Below are 20,822 nucleotides of genomic sequence, written 5' to 3' on the forward strand. Positions count from 1 at the left end.
TTGACTCTGCCACCCAGGCGCCTCAGATCTTTTGCTGTTCTAATCACAGTGGGATATCTGTATATTTTTCTGAGATCCCTTATCTGTAGACCATTAACAACTAACTGGAAGTAGTAACATAACCTTGTGGGTCAGACAGGCATGTGTGCAGGCCATGTTCCTCATGGGTTGTCAGTTTGTGACCTCTGACCTAAAAATGACTTCAGAGTAGCCCAAGTTCTTGAATAAATCAAGTGTGTATTGTGCATGATTGTCTTTGGGATGTTTGGGAGTTTCTGCACACAAGGCATTCCATTGTTTGTTTGTTTGTTTGTTTTTCTTCAGATTTTATTTATTTATGAGACAGAAGTCAAGAGAGCGAGCTTGAGCAGTGGGAAGGGCAGAGGGAGAAGCAGACCCCCTGCTGAGCAGGGATCCGGACTCAGGCCTGATCCGATCCTGGGATCATGACCTGAGCCAAAGGCAGACGCTTAACCGACAAGTGACCAGGTGCCTCTTTCGTTGGTTCTGATGCCAGCCACACGCAGCCACAATTGAGATGCTCTTCTGTCTCCTGCACTTTGGCATGTATCTGCCTGGCTCTGAATAGTGTCACTGTCACTAGTATTGAAGGGCGCCTGGGTGGCTCAGTCCGTGAAATGTCTGCCTTCAGTTCAGGTCCTGATCCCAGGGTCCTGGGATGGAGCCCCGCATCTGGTTGTTTACTCAGCAGGGAGCCTGCTTCTGTCCCCCCTTCCCCCCCAGCTCATGTTCTCTCTCTCTCTCAAATACATGAATTAAAAAACCTTAAAAAAAAAAGATGATTGAATGTACCAGAGGTACGTAGGTAAGAGACTGAACATAGAACGAATAGAATAAGCAACAGAAACAGAAGGAAAATGGGGATGGTTGGCTGGCTTAGTTGTAGAGCTTATGACTCTTGATCTCAGAGTTGTAAGTTCAAGCCCCGTGTAGGCCTTGGAGCCTAGTTGAAAGAGAGAGAGAAGGAAAATGGCTGTTGAGACGCCCAGGCCTCTGAATCTCCCCCTCTCCATCAAGGTACGCCTTTTTAGACATTTTTTCCTTCCTCATGATCCATTTGCTTGATCTTTGCCCTCATCTGACCCTCACTCCCACATCCTGCCCTCTCCTCCAGGTCTAGTGGGATCTTCCTTTTTTGCTTACATCTGGTCCCTTTCCACACCAGACTGTTTTAACCCTTGCCAGAATGCTCCCAGCCATCCGTTTGTTCCTCTCCTACCCCGTTGTTCAGTGGTTGAGTGCTGCAGGGAGGACTGGCCTGACAGTGTGGGTGGTTTAGGCTCATTACAAGTTCGTCTCCGCTGGCTTCCACTGACCCCTTACTGCCTCCTGATCATCTTGTGGTTGTTTGTTTTGTTTTTCAAAACTATGAGAAGTAGTCTACTTAAATACACATGACTTGTTTTTCTGCCTTTACCTCCTGCTTCCTGCCCTTTCTCAGCTGATGGTCTCATCGTGTATTTTACAGTAGTAGTAATGCTCAGCGGTTACCACTTACCCTGGGTTGGTTGCCATGGAAGCCCCTGAAATGAATGATCTCAGTTACCACAACTCCTACGAAGTTGGTGTCACCTCTATTTTACCAATAAGAAAAATTGACCCCAGAGAGGTGGGATTCAAATCCATGTCATCTGAGCCCCTGCCTGAAGCTGTTACTCACTTTGATGGAAAAAGTAGCTTAGATGCTTTGGTCTGCCTACTCCCTATCTCTGCTTAGCCAGCAGACTGCACAAAGCTTCCGCTCAACCCCTGCTCCTCTCCCAACTTGTTTTCCCCCAGAGACCTGGAGGCCACACTGCTGAATGTTCTTCCTGCTTGACCCTTCTTTGGCGCTCCACACTGCTGGCTACCGTAGTCCCTTTGGAGCTCATCCCTGACTTATGTGGTTCTGCACACTCCTGGCCTCTCTCCCACAGCTGCTCAAGCTTCATACCAACTCCGTGTCCTCATCACATCCCCTAAATGTTGGCTCTTTCTGAAGCTCTGTCCTGGCCCTCCTTGTAGGCTGCACAGTCTTCCTAGCCGACCTCCTGTACTGTCATGGCTCCAACTGTCAGCTCTCCAGGAATGATTTGTCAATTCATGTTTTAGTCCTGACTTTTTTTTTTTTTTAAGATTTTTATTTACTTATTTTAAAAAGAAAGAGAGGGACCAGGGGGAAGGGCAGAGGGAAAAGGAGAGAGAAAATCTTAAGCAGATTTCATACTCAGCTTGAGGCTCACCTTGGGGCTTGGCCTCACCACCTTGAGATCATGACCTGAGCTGAAACCAAGAGTGAGATGCTTAACCAGTTGAACCATCCAGGTGCTGCCCCTAGTCCTTACATTTTATTTGAAGCTTCTGATCCGTATTTCTCACCACTTGGGTGTTCTGGAGGTATTTCGAAATCAGCTTGACTGAACTCAATGTCAGCTTTTCCATACTACCTGCTTTGCCCTTTGCTACATAGCCTGATGGTGTAACCGTCCTCCAATCTGGTCTTTAGTTACCAGATTCTATTGACTTATCCCAAGTATTACTAATAATAGTTCTGCTGAAAAGTTCCCTGTCCCACCTCAGTTCCTTATTATTATTAACTGGACTGATTCGATAATTTTGCAGAAAGTCCCTGCCTTCAGTATCTCCACAGCTTCTCATCTTCACAAAAATAGACCCATTTAAAAGAAGATGTGGTCTATATATGTAATGGAATACTGTGCAGCTATCAAAAAGCAAACAGTCTTGCTGTTTGCAATGACTTGGATGGAACTAGAAGGTATTATGCTGAGTGAAATAAGTCGATCAGAGAAAGAAAATTATCATATGATCTCTCTGATAATGAGGAATTCGAGAGGCAAGGCAGGGGCCTGTGGGAGGTAGGGAGGGAAAAAATGAAGCAATATGGGATCGGGAGGGAGACCAACCATAAGAGACTCTTAATCTCATGAAACAAGCTGAGGGTTGCTGGAGGGTGGGAGGTAGGGAGAGGGGGGCGGGGTTATGGATATTGGGGAGGGTATGTGCTATGGTGAGTGCTGTGAGCCTCATGTAAGCCTGATGATTCACAGACCTGTACCCCTGGGGCAAATAATTCATTATATGTTAATTAAAAAATAGACCCATTTATGCTATTTTCCAGTTTAACTTTTTTTCTACTCTGTACTTAATAAATACCCAATTTATTGGACTAGCATTCTGGGATCTTCTCATATTGCCCAAACCTTCTTTTCATTTTAAAAAAAATTATTTAAATTCAGGGCAGTTAACATATACATATACTGCATTACTAGTTTCAGGGGTAGAATTTAGTGATTCATATCACTAGATGCATATAACACCCAATGCTCATTACATCAAGTACCCTCTTTTATGCCCATCCCCCAGTTATCCCCTCTTCACATCCCCGCCCCTCTAGCAACACTCAGTTTGTTCCCTAGAGTTCAGTGTATATGCACACACACACACACACCCCACATCTTCTTTATCATTCATTTATCTGTCAATAGACGTCTGGCTTCTTTCCATATTTTGGGTATTGAGGACATTACTGTTATAAATATTGGGGTCCCAGTGGCCCTTCGAATCACTGTGTTTGTATCTTTCGGGTAAGTACTTAGTAGTGCAGTTGCTGGGTCATAGGGTAGTTCTGTTATTAACCTTTTGAGGAACCTCCATACTGTTTTCCAGACTGGCTGCACCAGCTTGCATTCCCACCAACAGTGTAGGAGGGTTCCGCTTTCTCTACATCCTCTCCAACATCTGTCATCTCCTGACTTGTTAATTTTAGCCATTCTGACTGGTGTGAGGTGGTATCTCACTGTAGTTTTGATTTGTATTTCCCTGATGCCGGGAGATGTGGAGCATTTTTTCATGTGTCTGTTGGCCATTTGTATGTCTTCTTTGAAGAAGCGTCTGTTCATGTCTTCTGCCCATTTCTTGACTGGATTATTTGTTTTTTTGGAGTGTTCTTTATAGATTTTGGATACTAGCCCATTATCTGATAAGACATTTGTGAATATCTTCTCCTATTCCGTAGGTTGCCTTTTAGTTTTGTTGGCCTTTTTCTTTGCTGTGCAAAAGCTTTTTATCTTGAAGTTCTAATAGTTCATTTTTGCTTTTGTTTCCCTTGCCTTTGGAGATGTGTCTTGGAAGAAGGTGCTACGGCTAGGTCGAAGAGGTTACTGCCTGTGTTCCCCTGTAGGATTTTGATGGATTCCTGTCTCACATTGAGTCTTTAATCCATTTTGAGTTTATTTTTGTGTGTAAGGTGTAAGGAAATGGCCCAGTTCCTTTCTTCTGTATATGGTTGTCCAATTTTCCCAACCCCATTTGTTGAAGAGACTCTTTTTTCTGTTGGATATTCTTTCCAGCTTTGTTCAGGATTGGTTGACCATAGAGTTGAGGGTCCATTTCTGGGTTATCTGTTCTGTTCCATTGATCTACGTGTCTGTTTTTGTGCCAGTGGCATACTGTCTTGGTGATTGCAGGTTTGTAATACAGCTTGAAATCGGGCATTGTGATGCCCCAAGCCTTGATTTTCTTTTTCAACCTTCCTTTGGCTACTTGGGGTCTTTTGTGGTTCCATACAAATTTTAGGATTGTTTGTTGCAGTTCTGTGAAAAATGCTAGTGGTATTTTGATAGGGATTGCATTGAATGTGTAGATTGCATTGGGTAGCATCAACATTTTAACAATATTTGTTCTTTCAATCCATGAGCATGGAATGTTTTCAATTCTTTTTGTCTTCCTTAATTTCTTTCATAAGTGTTCTATAGTTCTCAGAGTGCAGATCCCAGTACCTCTTTGGTTAGGTTTATTCCTAGGTATTTACAGTTTTGGGTGTAGTTGTAAGTGGGATGAATGCCTTGATTTCTCTGTCTTCTGCCTCATTGTTAGCATATAGAAATGTGACAGACTTCTTGCATTGATTTTTATATCCTGTAACTTTGCTGAGTTCCTGTATTAGTTCTAGCAGTTTTTTTGGTGGAGTCTTTTGGGTTTTCTACATGGAGAATCATGTCGTTTGCAGAGAGTGAAAGTTTGACTTCTTCTTTGCGGATTTGGATGCCTTTAATTTCTTTTTATTGTCTGATTGCTGAGGCTAGGAATTCTAGTACTCTGTTGAAGAATCCAAACCCACTTTTCTAAGTTCATTATTAAAAGTAATATTTGGTAATTATTAGTTTAGTAAAAAGCTCTTGATTTTTGTAGATTTATCTTATAACCATGTGACATATGAAATTTCCCCTTTAACTGGCTGATATAGTGGGTTACAGTGAAGATACTGTGATCTTAAGCCATCGTTGTGTTCCTAACATAGGCTTTGTTATTCTTTTGATGAACTGATCGATTTGATTTTCTAATAATTTATGTAAAATTGTGTATCTGTATTTATAAATGAATTTATGCATTGCTTTCATCTTTTATTTTTATTTTTTTTAAAGATTTTATTTATTTATTTGACAGAGAGAAATCACAAGTAGATGGAGAGGCAGGCAGAGAGAGAGAGGAAAGCAGGCTCTCTGCTGAGCAGAGAGCCCGATGCGGGACTCGATCCCAGGACTCTGAGATCATGACCTGAGCCGAAGGCAGCGGCTTAACCCACAGAGCCACCCAGGCACCCCTGCTTTCATCTTTTAAAGTTTTCTCAACTGACTTAAATAATGTGATAATGATTTCATCAAACTAATAATATTGAATATGCACACATGTGGGCCTGTTAGGCTTTTTATTTCTTCTTTTTTAATTTTTAAAAATTTTCTTATTTTTTATCTGAGAGAGAGAGAGAGAGAAAGACTCTTTTTTTTTTTTTAAAAGATTGTATTTATTTATTTGACAGACAGAGATCACAAGTAGGCAGAGAGGCAGGCAGAGAGAGAGGAGGAAGCAGACTCCCTGCTGAGCAGAGCCCGATGCGGGGCTCGATCCCAGAACCCTGGGATCATGACCTGAGCTGAAGGCAGAGGCTTTAACCCACTGAGCCACCCACTGAGCCACCCAGGTGCCCCCCAGAGAGAAAGACTCTTAAGCAGGCTGTGTGCCCAGTGCAGAGCTGATGCAGGGTTCGATCTCATGACCCTGAGATCATGATCCAAGCTGAAATCAAGAGCTGGACACTTAACCAACTGAGCCTCTCAGGCTCCCCTCTAGGCTTTTTATATGTATACATTCATTTGATCTTCACAACACTTTCTGAAAATCCAGTTTCAGAGTTTGTGCTGCTTATGGTTCAGTGGGCCCTTTCATGTTGAAGACAGAGGCCTGAACTCAGGCTTGGGAAATTTTCTTCTGCAATGTTTGATTGTTGCCTCTGCTCATTTCTGTCTTCTCTCCGCTCTGAAACTAGATGGATTCCAGAATCCCAGAGCTTCCGCTTATCAAGTGTGTGTATCTGTTACTCTCATGGTACCTCGTTTGTTCTCATGCACACCATGCGGGGGTAATAATGAGCTCTGGCCTATGGGGTAGTTGTGAGGATTATAACGTTACATCTGGTTTAGCTCCTTGCAAAATAGTCACTAAACATCAGCTGTTATTATTTGCATTAGCATTATGGTTGTATTTTTAAAAAAGATTTTATTTATTTTTTGACACAGAGACAGAGATCACAAGTAGGCAGAGAGGTAGATGGAGAGAGAGAGGGATGCAGGCTCCCTGCCAAGCAGGGGGCCTGATGCGGGGCTCGATCCCAGGACCCTGAGATCATGACCTGAGCCGAAGGCAGAGCCTTAACCACCTGAGCCATCCAGGCGCCCCATAGTTGTATTTTTGATTTTCCTTTTCCCTTCCATACTGGGGAGTCCAGATGACAGTAGCTTAGATGGTGGCCAAGGGGAGTTGGCTGGTGGCTGCTGTGGAGGTTCTGTGCCCCTCCTGGTAGAGGGTTCTATTGGCTACTCAGGCTTCTCCCTGCAGCTCCAGCCCAGAGACACACAGAGGGTGTGTTTACATACCAGGAGTTGTGCTGTCCTACTTAATCCCTGCCACTTCCTGGGGCCCTGGACTAGACAAACAGATCTGTTCTCCAAGGCCCATGCAGTTATTTCTTTAAGTGACTATCCTGTAAATCACATTTCAAAATACCTATTTCAAATACCAGATAGCTATAAATAAAAGATTCCCTCAAACCATAGACTCTTCCTTGTAATGAATATCAATCTCTTGAGCTCAGGTTCAGTAAAAAAAAGTAAAAATAAAAAAAAAAATCCATAGTTATAGATTCAGGTTAGCCTTTCCTATGGTTTTAATAACAATTGTCCAAACACCAATAAATGAAAGCATACACCCTTCCCAGTGCAAAGAGACCAGTCTCTTTTGTTTCAGAATCTAATTTTCTCCCTGGTGGGTTTTTCTGCACCAAGTCTAACGATAAGTCTGCCTTTCTCTCTTTTAAATATCCCTGACTTGGACAGCTAGTAGGTAGTGCAGCTGCTGGCAGCCCGAACATGCAGAATCATTTCTTCATTCTATCTATCATTCATTCATTCATTCATTCATTCACTTAGACCAGTGACAACAGCATGAACCACTGTGGAGTGCCCACTGTGTCTGGCCTAGGACGGGGAGTACAAGACGACTGAGCCCAGAGCTCTTGGCTCACCTGGAGTTAGGGATGACTTTCCCTCCGGCCTTCTTGTTCCCGTCTCTGCCCTCTGGGGCAACATTCACCTTCAGTGAGGTCCTCCAAGCACCGAGTTACCTAGTTCCTTCCTCCCAAGACCTTTGCATGGAGCATTTCTCTGCTCGGGAAGCTCTTTCCTTTGTCCTGCCCCTCCAGGCCTCTTCCTCAGGAAGGCATTCCCAAGACTCTAGGACCTGACACTTCCCACCTTTCACACGCTGTGCTTCTCCTTCCTGGCACCCAGCTCAAGTAGAATTTAAGAAAGGTAAGTAACTATGGTTTACTGTCTCTTCCCCTCCTCGAACTCAAGTCCCGTGTGAACACTGGCCATTCTGACTTTTTTGCCACTGTACCCCACCCGCCCCCCACACCCCTGGTTTAGCACAGAGCACACTATTGGTACTCAGTAAATATTGGGCAAGGAAGGAACAAAGTCATGTTCTTGACCTTGTGGTGTTTACAGTCCTGGGAGTATGGTAATTGCCCGCTGAGTGGCCATGGAAACTCCACCTGCCTCTCTACCTCCGTTTCCCCCTCTGTGCAAGAGAGAAAACAATAGTACTGTCGCAGAGTTGTGAGAATGTAATGAAATAATACAGTAAAGCTCTTAGAAAGTGTCTCATGCACAGTAAGTGCAGTGCCTAAAAAGTCGCGGCGATGATGACAGTGAGACAAATGCGTCATGTTCTGTGGCTGCTCTGAGTTGATGTCGAACTAGGCCTGGAAGGATTCACTATCAGCTAAGTGATGCTGGAGGACAACACGAGGCGAGTGATCAGGGAAAGCGGCTCTGAGGAGGCGATGGTTGGGCTCAGCCCACGGGGGCAAGAAGGAAGGAGCCAGGAATGGGTCTCCCAGGCCGAGAGAGCAAAAGGAGTGGTGGCCCTAGGAGGAAACCGCCTGGGTTTGCTCATGGACCAGCCGGGAGGCCCTTACAGCCAGACCCTGCCGGGCCAGCGGGCAGGCGGGTGGTAGGAGAGGTGGTCAGAACATGCAGAGCCCTTTAAATCTCGGCGAGGAGTTTGGATCTTATTTGGAGGTGGTGGAGAGTTTTAAGAAGGGCATGATGTGATTGGAATTAAAAGGTGTCACCCTGTGGAAAACAGTATGGAGGGTCCTCAAAAAGCTGAGAATAGAACTGTCATATGATCCAGCCTATAGTATGGGTGTTTCTTGATCTGAAGAAAGGAAAATCATTGTCTTGAGAAGATTCCCGTGCCCCCATATTCATTGCAGCATTATTTATAATAGCCAAGGCATGGCAATGACCTAGGAGTACAGCAGAAGTCGAATGGACAACATGATTGTGTGTGTGTGTGTGTGTGTGTGTGTATGTACACACCCACAAAGGAATATTACTTGGCTATGAAAAGGAAGGAAATCGTGCCATTTGTGACAATGTGGATGGACCCTGAATGCATTATGCTAAGTGAAACTAGTCAGAGAAAGACATATACCCTGTAATCTCATACGTAGAACCTAAAACACCAAAGCGAAAAGGAAAAGGAAAACAGAAAAACGGACTCATGGATACAGAGGCAGGAGTAGTAGTGGGCAAAAGGTACAAACTTCCAGTCATACGAATAAGTAAGATGAATAAGTTTTGGGGACATATAACTGTAGTTAACAATACTGTATTGTTTATTTGAAAGTTCCTAAGAGAGTAGATTATAAAATTTCTCATCACAAGACAAATTTATAACTACATGTGGTAATATATGTTAACTAAACTTACTGTGGTAATCATTTGCGATATATACATATATCAAATCATTAAGTTTTACCCCTAAAACGAATGCAGTGTTATGTGTTGAATGAATGAGTCCACTGGTCACTGGATGGAGAATGAGCTGTCGGGATAAGATTGGAAATGTGAACAGACTATGCCAGGCAGAGAAGAAGGGCATTTCAGAGCGAGGAAAGCCCATAGGACCTGAGTCAGGAATGCGTGTTGTCTAGGGGAACAGAGAAATGTCCGGGTGTCCGGAACCTAGTGTGCTTGGAGTAAGATGCATTTGCAAATGTAATTTGCTTCCAGACTTTCAAGTCCCAAAGGATATTCCATAGTTTTTGGACTTACCATGGAGAAAAGATTCTAGAAGGTTATTTAAGAAGGGGATTGATAGAAAGTATCATTCGGATGAGGTCCAACCAGAACAACATAAACTTTTCTAGATAATTCAAGGAAAACAAGTCATCTAATACAGGGAAGAGCTGAGGATCCAACCGCGGATGAGACGGCACCTCACAGGTCACCAGCCGCAGACGCCAGCTGCTCTCTTCAGGCTGGCGGTACCTGGGGGGGAGGTGGTGTTACCAGAATCCAGAAGCTGGGACCATGCAGTAGGCTGGAGCCCCACGGTGGGGGCTGTCCCGCCAAGCTCAGGCCAGGGAGAGACGCAGAAGCTGCCATTCACTGCCCGAGGCTGACTTCTGTCTTCCACACCCCAGACACCCCACCAGTGCGTCCCGCTGGCCAGACCTGACCAGCACTGAGCGGGCAGGGAAGCCTGGGAAGCACAGCGGGGAGGAGAAGGGCCAGAGCCGATCTCGGGCCGACAGGACATGGCTGCCCGCCGGACCGGCCCCGTTTTCTAGGGAGACTGCAGTTTTCAGCTGTGTCCGGGAGGTGCTGGCTGGCATGAGGGAGGCCAATTAGGAAATTACCGCAAGCCTCTAAGGGATCCGAGATGAGAATCTGAACTGGGCAGAGGCGGAGGAGATGGGCAGGGAGAGTTCCGAGGACATGGCCCCTTGAATGTGGGGGAGAGGGGCAGTAGCGGGGGTGATGTTTGAGGTTTCTCATCTGAGCAGCTGTGCAGTCCAGGCAGCGAGCAGGAGGATGGAGCGTGAGGAGCTCCACTGCAGCGTCTCGAATCTGAGATTCCTGCAGGTCCCCCACAGGAGACCTTGTGTTCCCCCCTCAGAACCTTGATTTCATCGGTTTAACAATAGTGAGTAATAATAGCGTTTCTTGATGCTTCCTGCGTGCCAGGTGTGGCTCTAAGCACTTCACATGTAATAACTAATGTAATCCTGATGGTGCCCTTGTGAGGTAGGTGGTGCTGCCCTCATTTTACTGAGGAAGAAACTGAGGCACAGAAAGGTAACGCCTGATGGAGCTCAGCTAGCTTGTAGGGGCTGTAGCGGAAATCCGGGTGGCCTCGCTTCAGCCCACCTCAGCCTCCCAGAGCCGCTTGGAGGATCAGGGTAATACAGCCCAGGGGTCTGGCAGAAAGCCCTCATGTTCTGGTTTAATATTACTGTTGGAAATATGGTAGCTTTTGTGAGAATTATCAGCCCACATTACCTTTAGGAGAATGAGAGATACAGGGGCATCTGGGTAGCTCAGTCCATTAAGCGTCTGATCTCAGCTCCTGTCTTAATCACAGCGTCATGAGTTAGGCTCTGAGCTGGGTGTGGAGTCTGCTTGAAAAGAAGGAGAAGAGAGATACCAGTGAGGCCACTGGAAGAGGAAGGAGGAGGCGTGGGAGGTGAAATAACATTTGAGGTTTGATAGACTTGAATTCAAATCTGGCCTCTTAACCTTGACATCTCGTGGCCTGGAACAAGAGAACTTAAATTTCCTTCTTGTTGGCTTGTTGGTTTGTAAAACGGGCTCAGTAATGCCCCCTCTGGGTGTTGGGAGAACAAGGCGAGGCTAAGGACATGCAGTGCCTCGCGTGGAACCCGGCACACAGGTGCTCAGGAGCTGTTCGGTCTCTTCCTGGGGACTCTCTTGGCTCAACCCCTCTAACCCTTGGTCCTTGGCTCACTGGGGATTTCTTTTTGTGAGCACCTTTTTCTCTCACCCCTGGTTCCTCCTCATCAAAGGTGTTAGAACACCTCCAAAGCTCCAGCTCTGAAAGTTAGCCAGCCCACGACCTCAAGGCCCGGGGCTTTCCACTGGTGTCCAGCAGGGCCATAAGCACACTCTCCAAAGTGGGCAGTGTACTGGGAGCCATGCTGAGAACATGGGCACAGCAGTGTGTTCACAGAGGGCATGGGTTTGGCATTCTGAGGACATTCTGAGTCTACTCAAGGCAAAGGAAGATCGCTTGGGGATAGGATCAACACCGGCATAATGTCTGTAAGAGTTGTAAGCATCTTTTTTTTTTTTTTTTTTTTTTTTAGATTTTATTTATTTATTTGAGAGAGAAGGAGTGAGAGAGAGCATGAGAGAGGAGAAGGTCAGAGGGAGAAGCAGACTCCCCAAGGAGCTGGGAGCCCGATGCGGGACTCGATCCTGGAAGTCCGGGATCATGACCTGAGCTGAAGGCAGTCGCTCAACCAAGTGAGCCCACCCAGGTGCCCGAGTTGTAAGCATCTTAAAGATGGATATTCTCTTCATAAAACGTCATATCATTACTTTCAGTAGTGGTCATGGGTAGGGGCACCTGGGTGACTCAGATGGGTTAGCATCTGCCTTTCACTCAAGTCATGATCCCAGGGTCCTGGGATTGAGTCCCGGGTCGGGCTCCCCGCTCTGCAGGGAGTCTGCCCCTCACCCTGCTCCTGTGCTCTCTCAAATAAAAAAAAATTAAAAAGAAAATGAATTTGGGCATCGGTAAATGAATCAAATTGCTCTTACCTTCATTTATTTGTTCACCAAGAAGTGACTGAGTACCTACTATGTGCTGTGCATGGTAAAAAGTGCTGGAGGTACAGCACTGAACAGAAATCCTGTTGGAGTTCACCTTCTGGCTGGGATGTACGAACAAATCAACCGATAAGCAAGCACACCAGGGACATAAGGCAGCTTAACTTGATGAGAAACGTTGGATGGAAAACAAGAGACAGACACACCAGTGTGCTGGAGACAGTGTTCAGGGAGTCCCCTCTAGGAAGCATCCGAGGTGAGACCTGCAGGTAGGTGTCGCCTCTATTCCGGGTACACGGATCACGATTGGAATTCTTCAGGCGTGGAGGGGACAGTTTGGGTTGAGACTTCATTTACATTTCAAGAGTGCTCAGAAACCTTTGGAAGCAATTTTCTCTGCTGACTTTGGAGAATTAATTAGTTAATACCTGCGTGACCCTCGAATATCTGGGAGGAACGGAAACATATGATTATTATTTTCCCCATTGAGGCTTTCTAAATGGAGGTCTGAGTACCTGGGATTCTTGCCCGAAGGAGGCTGGAAGAGAAATGCCCCGCAGTCCTCCACTAAAGAAACCTTCCTTTCTCTTGCCCTGCTGGGAAATCTGACTTCCATTTTCATAAGGCCAAAGAGGGACTTGGAAACAGGGCCAGTTCTGACTCTGTAATTAAGTTCAAAGAAAGTCTTTTGCCTTCGCTGCCTATAAAAAGATTAAAAAGTAACTTTTGTTTAGGTAATACCTTCCTCTAGAGAGCTCAGTCCACTGAGCAGCAAGTTTGGTCATTTCACCCTGCTTGTGAGGTAGGCAGAAATCTATGCTTTCAGTTTTGTTTTTTAAACATGCAAAAACTTAACACCAGAGTTTCTCCAGAAACCTTGGGGAATCCTGCTGTCAAGAGACCGTACCTTTTACTCCACCCCAGAACCTTCTCCTTGACTCTGTTTGCTTCCTTTTGAGAATTTGGATTTTTGTTGATAATTTTCATCCAGTTAATCTCTCCCTCTGCTTTTTCCTGAGAATAGCTAATGCCGATTGTGCCCTTGCCCCCAAGGCAGGCACTTGGCATGCATCATGTCATTCAGTTGAAAATTTACAGAGGTGGGAGCTACTGGTCTCACGGAGGTCACAGATGAGGATACTGAGGCTCACGGGAGCCAAGGAACTTCCGGAGATCCCAGTGCTCGTAAGCGACTGGACACCCTGGCACACACACCAGACACGTGCCACTACTGCCCCTGTTGAGTTCAAGTCCTGAGATAACTTGGATGTCTTTGAGATTCTTTGTGCAGTACCACATTCAGGGCACCGAAGGCAGACCCTATATTTATTTATTTTTTGGGCGACAGTACCGTTTTCTTTCTTCTTTTTTTTGCGTGTGAAGCAGTGTGGGTGGGAGGTGGGCGGGTGCAGAGTGGAGAGAAATGCCTTTTATGGATCGTCTGCTAAACCTCGTGAAGCCGTAGCCGCGTCTCGGTGCCAGACAAATGCGCCTGCTGACTTAATGACTCTGAAGGATGACAAGGCTTAAAAAATCGACTGTCACTGCAGAGCTTGGAACGGATTGAAATAGAGCGCTTGAGTCATCTGTTAGAGATGCCACCATGGGCCCATGTCATGCAATGCCCAGTTAGCGCCACGAGCACGTTAAAAATCAGACCCAACTTTGCTTCGATTCTGATGCCTAAGGGCCCTTGTCCTGTGTGAGGGGACTGCGGGATGGACACTGTTGCTTGGCAGACATCCCATTTCTGGTGGCCGCTGGTCGTGGAAGGGTGCAGCTGAGTTAGGGACAGGCTTCTAGCTCAGTGATTAGTAACGCAGTGAGATTCTCAACAGAGCTCCCGGCAAGAGTGACAAGAGAGCTTCTCATTTGCCTGCAGTGTTCCTGCCACCCAGCTTCAGTGACCAGATACACCTTGGCCTGCCCCACAGCCAGGCGCCTCCAGCTGTGTTCCCAGAGTACGCCCGCAACCCCGGCCTGTCTCCAGCCCAGACGTCACACCACACCTTGTCTGGAACTCATCCTCACCTCCACCGTATGGAAATTATTCAGAGCATGGGGTTGAGAATCAGAGGAACCGTAAGTGGAAGGCCCCCACCGTTTCAGACACGCATATGACAGACCCACATAAACGGAGGGATGCCTGCCTGCAACCAATCAGGATGTCCGTGGGAGCTGGCATAACTCAGAGAAGCACCTCAAGCATTATTGTGTACGGGGTGCAGTGGGCATCTTGCTTAGCAAGGTGGAGGTGGGTGTGCAGATCCGATGGCAGAGAAGGCCGGAGGATGGAGACACTGCTGTCTGTGACGGAGCAGACCAACTGGCTCAGAAGCCTGTTCGCCTGGTCCACCACCAGCTGTGTGACCTTGGACAAGTTACTCAACCCCTCTGTGCTTGAGTCGTGCCGGCTTGAAAATGAACACTAACAGCTTCTAACTAGTGGGTTGTCATAGAGATTAGATCATCAGGGGTACAAGTGTCGGGTACTGTGTTAGTGCTCAGTGAATTTTAGCTGAAAAACAAAGCCAAAAAAAAAGGGATCCTGGATCTAATTTTTGACTCAGGAAGATGGAGAAGATTGGAATAAGCAGAGGCTCATCATCCAGCAGGATGGTAACTAAGTAGAAATCCTGTGAGGACCTTTGGCCTGGGGGAACAGTAACTACATCTTACTTAGAAGTATCATCGGGACACCTGGATGGCTCAGTCTGTCAGGCTGCTGCCTTTGGCTCAGGTCATGATCCTGGTCATGGGTCCTGGGATCCAGGGTCCTGGGATCCAGCGTCCTGGGATCGAGCCCTGAATTGGGCTTCTTGCTCAGCGGGGAACCTGCTTCTCTCTCTGCTCTGATTGCCAGTCTGCCTGCTTGCTCTCTCTCTCTCTGACAAATAAATAAATAATTTTTTTAAAAAAAGAAATATCATGAAGTATCATTAGTGCCCCAATGAGTAGTATTGAAAAGAATGAAAACCTATAATACCGGAAGAGGGAAGTGTATTAGTATAGATGATATGTATGTAAACAGTATGTTGTTTATACAGGAATGGTATAAATATATTTGGTCTTTGTCCCTGGTTCCTGGCACAGAGTTCCTGAAACTCTTAGTATTCTCTGAATGATAGGAGTGCCTTTTCTTACTTAAAAATGAGCCCTTGGGGGCACCTGGGTGGCTCAGTCGGCTAAGCCTCTGACTCTTGATTTTGGCTCAGGTCACGCTCTCGGGGGTGTGAGATCGAGCCCTGTGTTGGGGGAAATCTCGAGGGTTCTCTCTCCCTCTCCTCTCCACTTTGGCTCACATACTGTCTGTCTCTCTCTTTCTCTCTTTCAAAGAAGAGCCCTTTTAACAACCTGAGTTAATGCTAATGAGGTCACTAGGGTGGAAGCCCTAGATACAACCTCAGGATGGCGCTGTTCATCAGAAAGACGCAAGTGATGAGGTTAGAACTTTCAGCTGCATCCTCCGGCCTTCTAGGAGTGTGTGTGCTGGGAGTGGGAGGGGGTGCTTCTGGAGATTCAGCTCTATAAAACATTTTGAAGAACCAGATTTGAAGAGTTTCGGGTGGGTGAACCCTAAACCTCATGGGGACAGAAACTCCTGTGCTTGGGTCCTTTCTGGTCTGTCCCCGTGCTTGGGTCCTTTCTGGACTTTGTCTTATGTGCCTTCATTTGCAACTTTTATAATATCCTTTACAATAAGTGGGTGGTAGTAACTAAGGTGTTTCCCTGGCTGTTTGCCATGATGGCAGATTATCAAACCTGAGGAGGGGTTGCGGGAACCCCTGGTTTGTGGTCAATTTGGACGGATGTGATTGGCATGCATCTGGGGCAGTCTTGTGGGACTCAGCCCTGTACCTGTGGGGTCTGCGCTCACTCTGGGAGGTTAGTTTCAGAGTTGAATTAAATTGTAGGACACTCCTTTGGTGTCCACGGAAAACTGGAAAATTGGGAGGAGTGGACCCCCCCCCCCTCCATTTTGTGTCAGAAGTGTTGTTGAGTGGGGAAATCCTTTTTCTTTTGACAGGTTTTTGTAAAGGTCTGATGACTTGGTTAAATCAGCTGAGGAATGTTCTCTCATATGGGTAGAAATGGGTTGGGTTTGAGAGGACACGTCTTGATTGGAAAGATAGTTGAGGAGTCACATGAGATAAGAAGAAGGAATTCTAGAGTGTGTTTCAGGATATAAAATGGGGTGAACCAAGAGTACAGCTGGGGTTCAGCACTTGGAGCAGAGGCCCAGGTCGTGGGCATTGTGGACACTACTCCCAGTGGCCTGGACCCCATGGCAATAAGCAGGGAAGAAAAGGTTAACTCTGGGCCTCACCTGAAGCAAGGTTGGAGAGAGGCTTAGGTAGGGAACAAAGAGTGGGATTGCACTCACAGGAGCCAGTGCCATGAATCCCAGGGACATTCTGAGTTTGTGTTTGGGGAATGGCTAGGGCGTTGCACCACCCAGACCACTGCTTCTCTTGCAGGTGTGATTGTAACTGGCCCCGTGGAGACCAGGGCTCTACCCCCTGTTCTGCTGGTTGTCGTTATTGTAAGGTTGGAAAGCACTGAAGGAAGCATGAAGGTGCCCGCCGTCACATCCAATGGGGGAAGTTCACGGTCAGCGCAAGTTGCTTTGAGAAGTATCTCATCCAACCAAAATCCCTGAACGTTGCTTCTGTGTGGCAAGAGCTCACCAGAACACTTAACCTGCAGTCTAGGAAGTGAGGGCTGGAAGCTGGAACCTCATGGAGTCATTTGCAGACTGGAGGACAAAGCAGACGGCCATCCTCTGTAGAGCACCTTGGAGAGCAGCTTCGCTGGGGTCAGGTGTTGAACCCGACAGTCCACTGAACACACCCCCCCACCCACCCCACACATATGCAGTTAGATGTTTCAATCAGGATATTTTTAAATCAAGTATGTTTAGCGTTTCATTGAAACTTCCTGAGGTCCTTCTGGAGGGAGGCAGTTCCTCTTTACAGACCATTCATAATCCTGGTGCTCTCTCGGATGTGTAAGTAAGTGCAGGGGCAAGAAGCAATAATCCTTGCGGATATCGATAAAGCCTGGATTAAAAGCAAAGGTGGAAGCCACCTTAAACAGTGAAGCTGGGATGAAGGAACCGTGGAGGAGAGTCTAGGTTGGATCTTGACGGGAACTGTGGTTGGTCAGGTCCCACTGAGTGCCAGGCATTGTCTGAGCCCTTAATGTGTGTCAGTCCTCCTAACAGCCCAGTGACGGGCTATAATGTTGTCCTCGTTGTATCAGTGACTAAACTGAGGCATCAGAGCCAGTAAATGGTAGAGTCAGAATTGAAAATAAGCCTGGGCAACGGAGTGTGACATCGTGGTCCTCACGGTGTCCTTCCCGGGGACTGAAATCAGAGCTGCGGGTATAAATCATCCGTACTTTGTTGTTTCTAGTTATTCCTCCATTCGGAGTGAAAAGTACATGGTTCCCATTCCTTGGTGGGGGCTGTATAATTCTAAATCAGTCTTTTTGTGGTCTTCATAAAGTCCTGAGCTGAGAACTCCCTCCAGGTATCATAAATGGTGAAAATGTTGGCTGGGTGGACCTTTCCTCCTACGGCAGTGGGAACTCTGTTGCGTAGGCCATCCATCTACATAGCCTGCACGTGTGCCGAGACGTCCAGGGACAGCAGATTAATGTATCCGAAGCTGGACTGACACTCCATGTCTGAGTCTGTCTTTCATCCTTTTGGTCACCCAGGCTACGAACCTGGGATCCTTGATTTCTTCCTTCTCTTTCATTCCCCAACCTTATGTCCAGAGGGCCATCCAGTTATCAGGTGCAAGTTCTTCAGTGATCTCCAGTCATGGCCATGACTCCATCCCTACTGCCACCTTCCAGCTACGGGCCCTCACAGACTGTTTTGGGATGATGCCAACAGCCTTTTTCCGACCGATGACCCTGCTTGTTTCATCATTTTTTGTTTAAAGTCTTCTTTTTTTATGATTATTGTTATTTTAAATATTTATTCATTTATTTTAGAGAGAGGGGGTTGTTCCAGCAGGGGGAGAAGCAGAGGAAGAGGGAGAATCCAAGCAGATTCCCCACCGAGCGTGGAGCCTGAGGCAGGGCATGAACACAGGACCTGAGATCATGACCTAAGCTGAAACCAAGAGTTGAACACGTAACTGACTGAGCCACCCACGTGCCTCAATTACTTTTTTAGTTTTCTTTTTTCCTCTATAAATTGTTTTGATTTCTCTTATATTTGTGAAGAGCTAGAAGGCATACACCTTGGTTTTAAATTTCTTAGTAGCTGTCTTCGAGATTTGAAAAGATGTCCTTGAATTAAACCATCAGAGTCAGTTCTGGAACTGCAATCTCAGAAGGAATTCTCCTTTTTTATGGAGGATGAGGAATTTCATTTTTTTAATAAGATTTTATTTATTTATTAGAGAGATTGAGATCACAAGCAGGCAGAGAGACAGGCGGGGGCGGGGGATGGTGGCGGGAAGCAGGCTCCCCGCAGAGTGGAGAGCCCGATGCAGGACTCGATCCCAGGACCCTGAGATCATGACCTGAGCCGAAAGTAGCGGCTTAACCCACTGAGCCACACAGGTGCCCCTGAGAAATTTCATTTTTGATCTTTTTCCTGCCCCAGACTTTGTGAATTTAACCCCATCACTTTTTTAATTATAGAAAGACAACTTTGGCGGTGGTGACGGAGGGGGCATCAATGTTGTAGCCGTACCAAGACTGCAGTTCAGAGCTACCACTTCTATTCCACTGGCTACCACGGACACCACACAGCTGGCCACTGCTTCCCCACTTGTGAGTATTTGAGTGCTGTTGCATTTTTTCCAGCATGAGTACGTATTTTATGCAGCACGAGGCTTTGTATGTTTGAGAAAAGCTTGGGGTGCCTGGGTGGCTCAGGGGATTAAGCTCAGTGGGGAGTCTGCTTCTGTCTTCCCTCTGCCGCTCTCCCTAGCTCGTTCTCTCTCTCTCAAATAAATAAGTAAAATCTTTAAAAAAGGGGAGGAAAATCTTTCTGGTGACTTCTTCTCAGATTGCATCTTGCCTGGATATAGGATTCTTTGGTCATGACTTTCGTGCTTTGTAACTAAGGCTTCAGTGTTTTCTGCTGTTTCGTGTTCTGGAGTCCATGTTGGCACCAACACGATGCTTCCCCTAGATACTCACAGGAATTTAAAGCTCAGTCTCCACTTTTAAACTCTTAATCGTTTATTTGGATCCCCAATTTTTGTTCCATTATTCTACAGTATGTCCGCTTCTACTACCTTTTTTTTTTTTTTTAAGATTTTATTTATTTATTTGACAGACAGAGATCACAAGTAGGCAGAGAGGCAGGCGGAGAGAGAGGGAGAAGCAGGCTCCCCGCTGAGCAGAGAGCCCAATGCGGGGCTGGATCCCAGGACGCTGGGATCGTGACCTGAGCCGAAGGCAGAGACTTTAGCACACTCAGGCACCCCCACCTTTTTATTTTTTGGTTTGCTTTCTCTTGTGATTTTTGTCACGTTCCCATTTCCTCCGAGTTTAGTGGGAGAGGAAGCGCATTTTCTCAAGTTTTTCTTCCACTCTGCCGACTCTGCCCTCCGTGTGGCCTTGTCTCCTACGAGCTGCCTCTGAAGTGGCCTAACTTGATTATTTTAATTGTTTTTCATCTTTAGATAAGACGTCCTAATCCAAAATTAATTTCTTGTGGCGACCACTTGTCCCCATTCCGTAGATCAGAAAGACTTCTTGGATCTTGTGGAAATCACGGATCATATATCTTAACAGTGTTTCCCTCTTCTTATTTGGTAGGAAATGAATTTCCCCTGACCTTACAGAGAGGTTCCCCTCCTTTAACTGTTCACTATTTTTGTATGCCTCATGCTGCTTCTCATCTTTGCCCAGATTTTTGAAGAGGGATCCCCAGGAAGAGACAAGGAAACCCCGGAAGACTGCTAGTCAGTGATCAATGTTAGGGACCCAGAAGCTCGTGTGGGGTGGGTGCAGGGCTAGGTCAGGAATAATGGAAGGAACAGTGTCTCTGAGTGCGACGGAAGGGGCTTTGTCATAGGCACCAGAAGCAAACCCAGATCTCTCTATGGCACATCTAGGGTCCAGGCGTACAATGTGTATGCGTTATACAATGTGTACAGCACAGTCTTTAAGGGAAGACAGAAACTTTTCCACCAATATAAAAAGATCTCACAGATCTGTAGGTGGAGGGCTTTACTCTATCAATCACTAGTTGAGAATTGGCTTGGCTAAGGAGTTCGGAGTTTGGGTTTTTAAATCCAATCGCCCATCTCTGCCTCAGCTCGGGAGGCTGGGTTCTAAGCTTGATCTTCACTTAAATTCTACTTTGAAAATAGGTTCAGTTACACTGTTTTCGGTGAAAGTGCTACAGACATTTTCTTTGCTCTCATGGGATCTTTAATCCATTGGGTCATCATCAGGTGTTAACCTAATGATGAATAAACACAAAGAAAGGCTCATTACAAACTCAGTGTAATGGAGTGGGGAGGGAGGTCAGGGCATGCTTCCTGGAAGAGGTGGCATTGAGCTGTATAGGCTGAATAGGCTCCAAGCAGGCCAGAGTGGGTGGTGGAAGAGCTTGCCAGGCAG

At 46.4% G+C, this 20,822-nt stretch overlaps 1 long non-coding RNA gene across 1 annotated transcript in view; it reads left to right on the forward strand.

Moving 5' to 3' along the window:
• Window positions 1–20,822, forward strand: part of LOC309854969 — an 84,038-nt gene that overhangs the window by 59,817 nt on the left and 3,399 nt on the right. Inside the window, exons 3-4 of the long non-coding RNA XR_014306507.1 lie at window positions 14,104–14,303; window positions 18,885–19,016. This is a non-coding gene — a long non-coding RNA (uncharacterized lncRNA). The remainder of the gene's footprint in view (window positions 1–14,103; window positions 14,304–18,884; window positions 19,017–20,822) is intronic.

This window comes from Mustela nivalis, assembly GCF_964662115.1.
Source record: "Mustela nivalis genome assembly, chromosome: 19".
NCBI lineage: Eukaryota > Metazoa > Chordata > Mammalia > Carnivora > Mustelidae > Mustela > Mustela nivalis.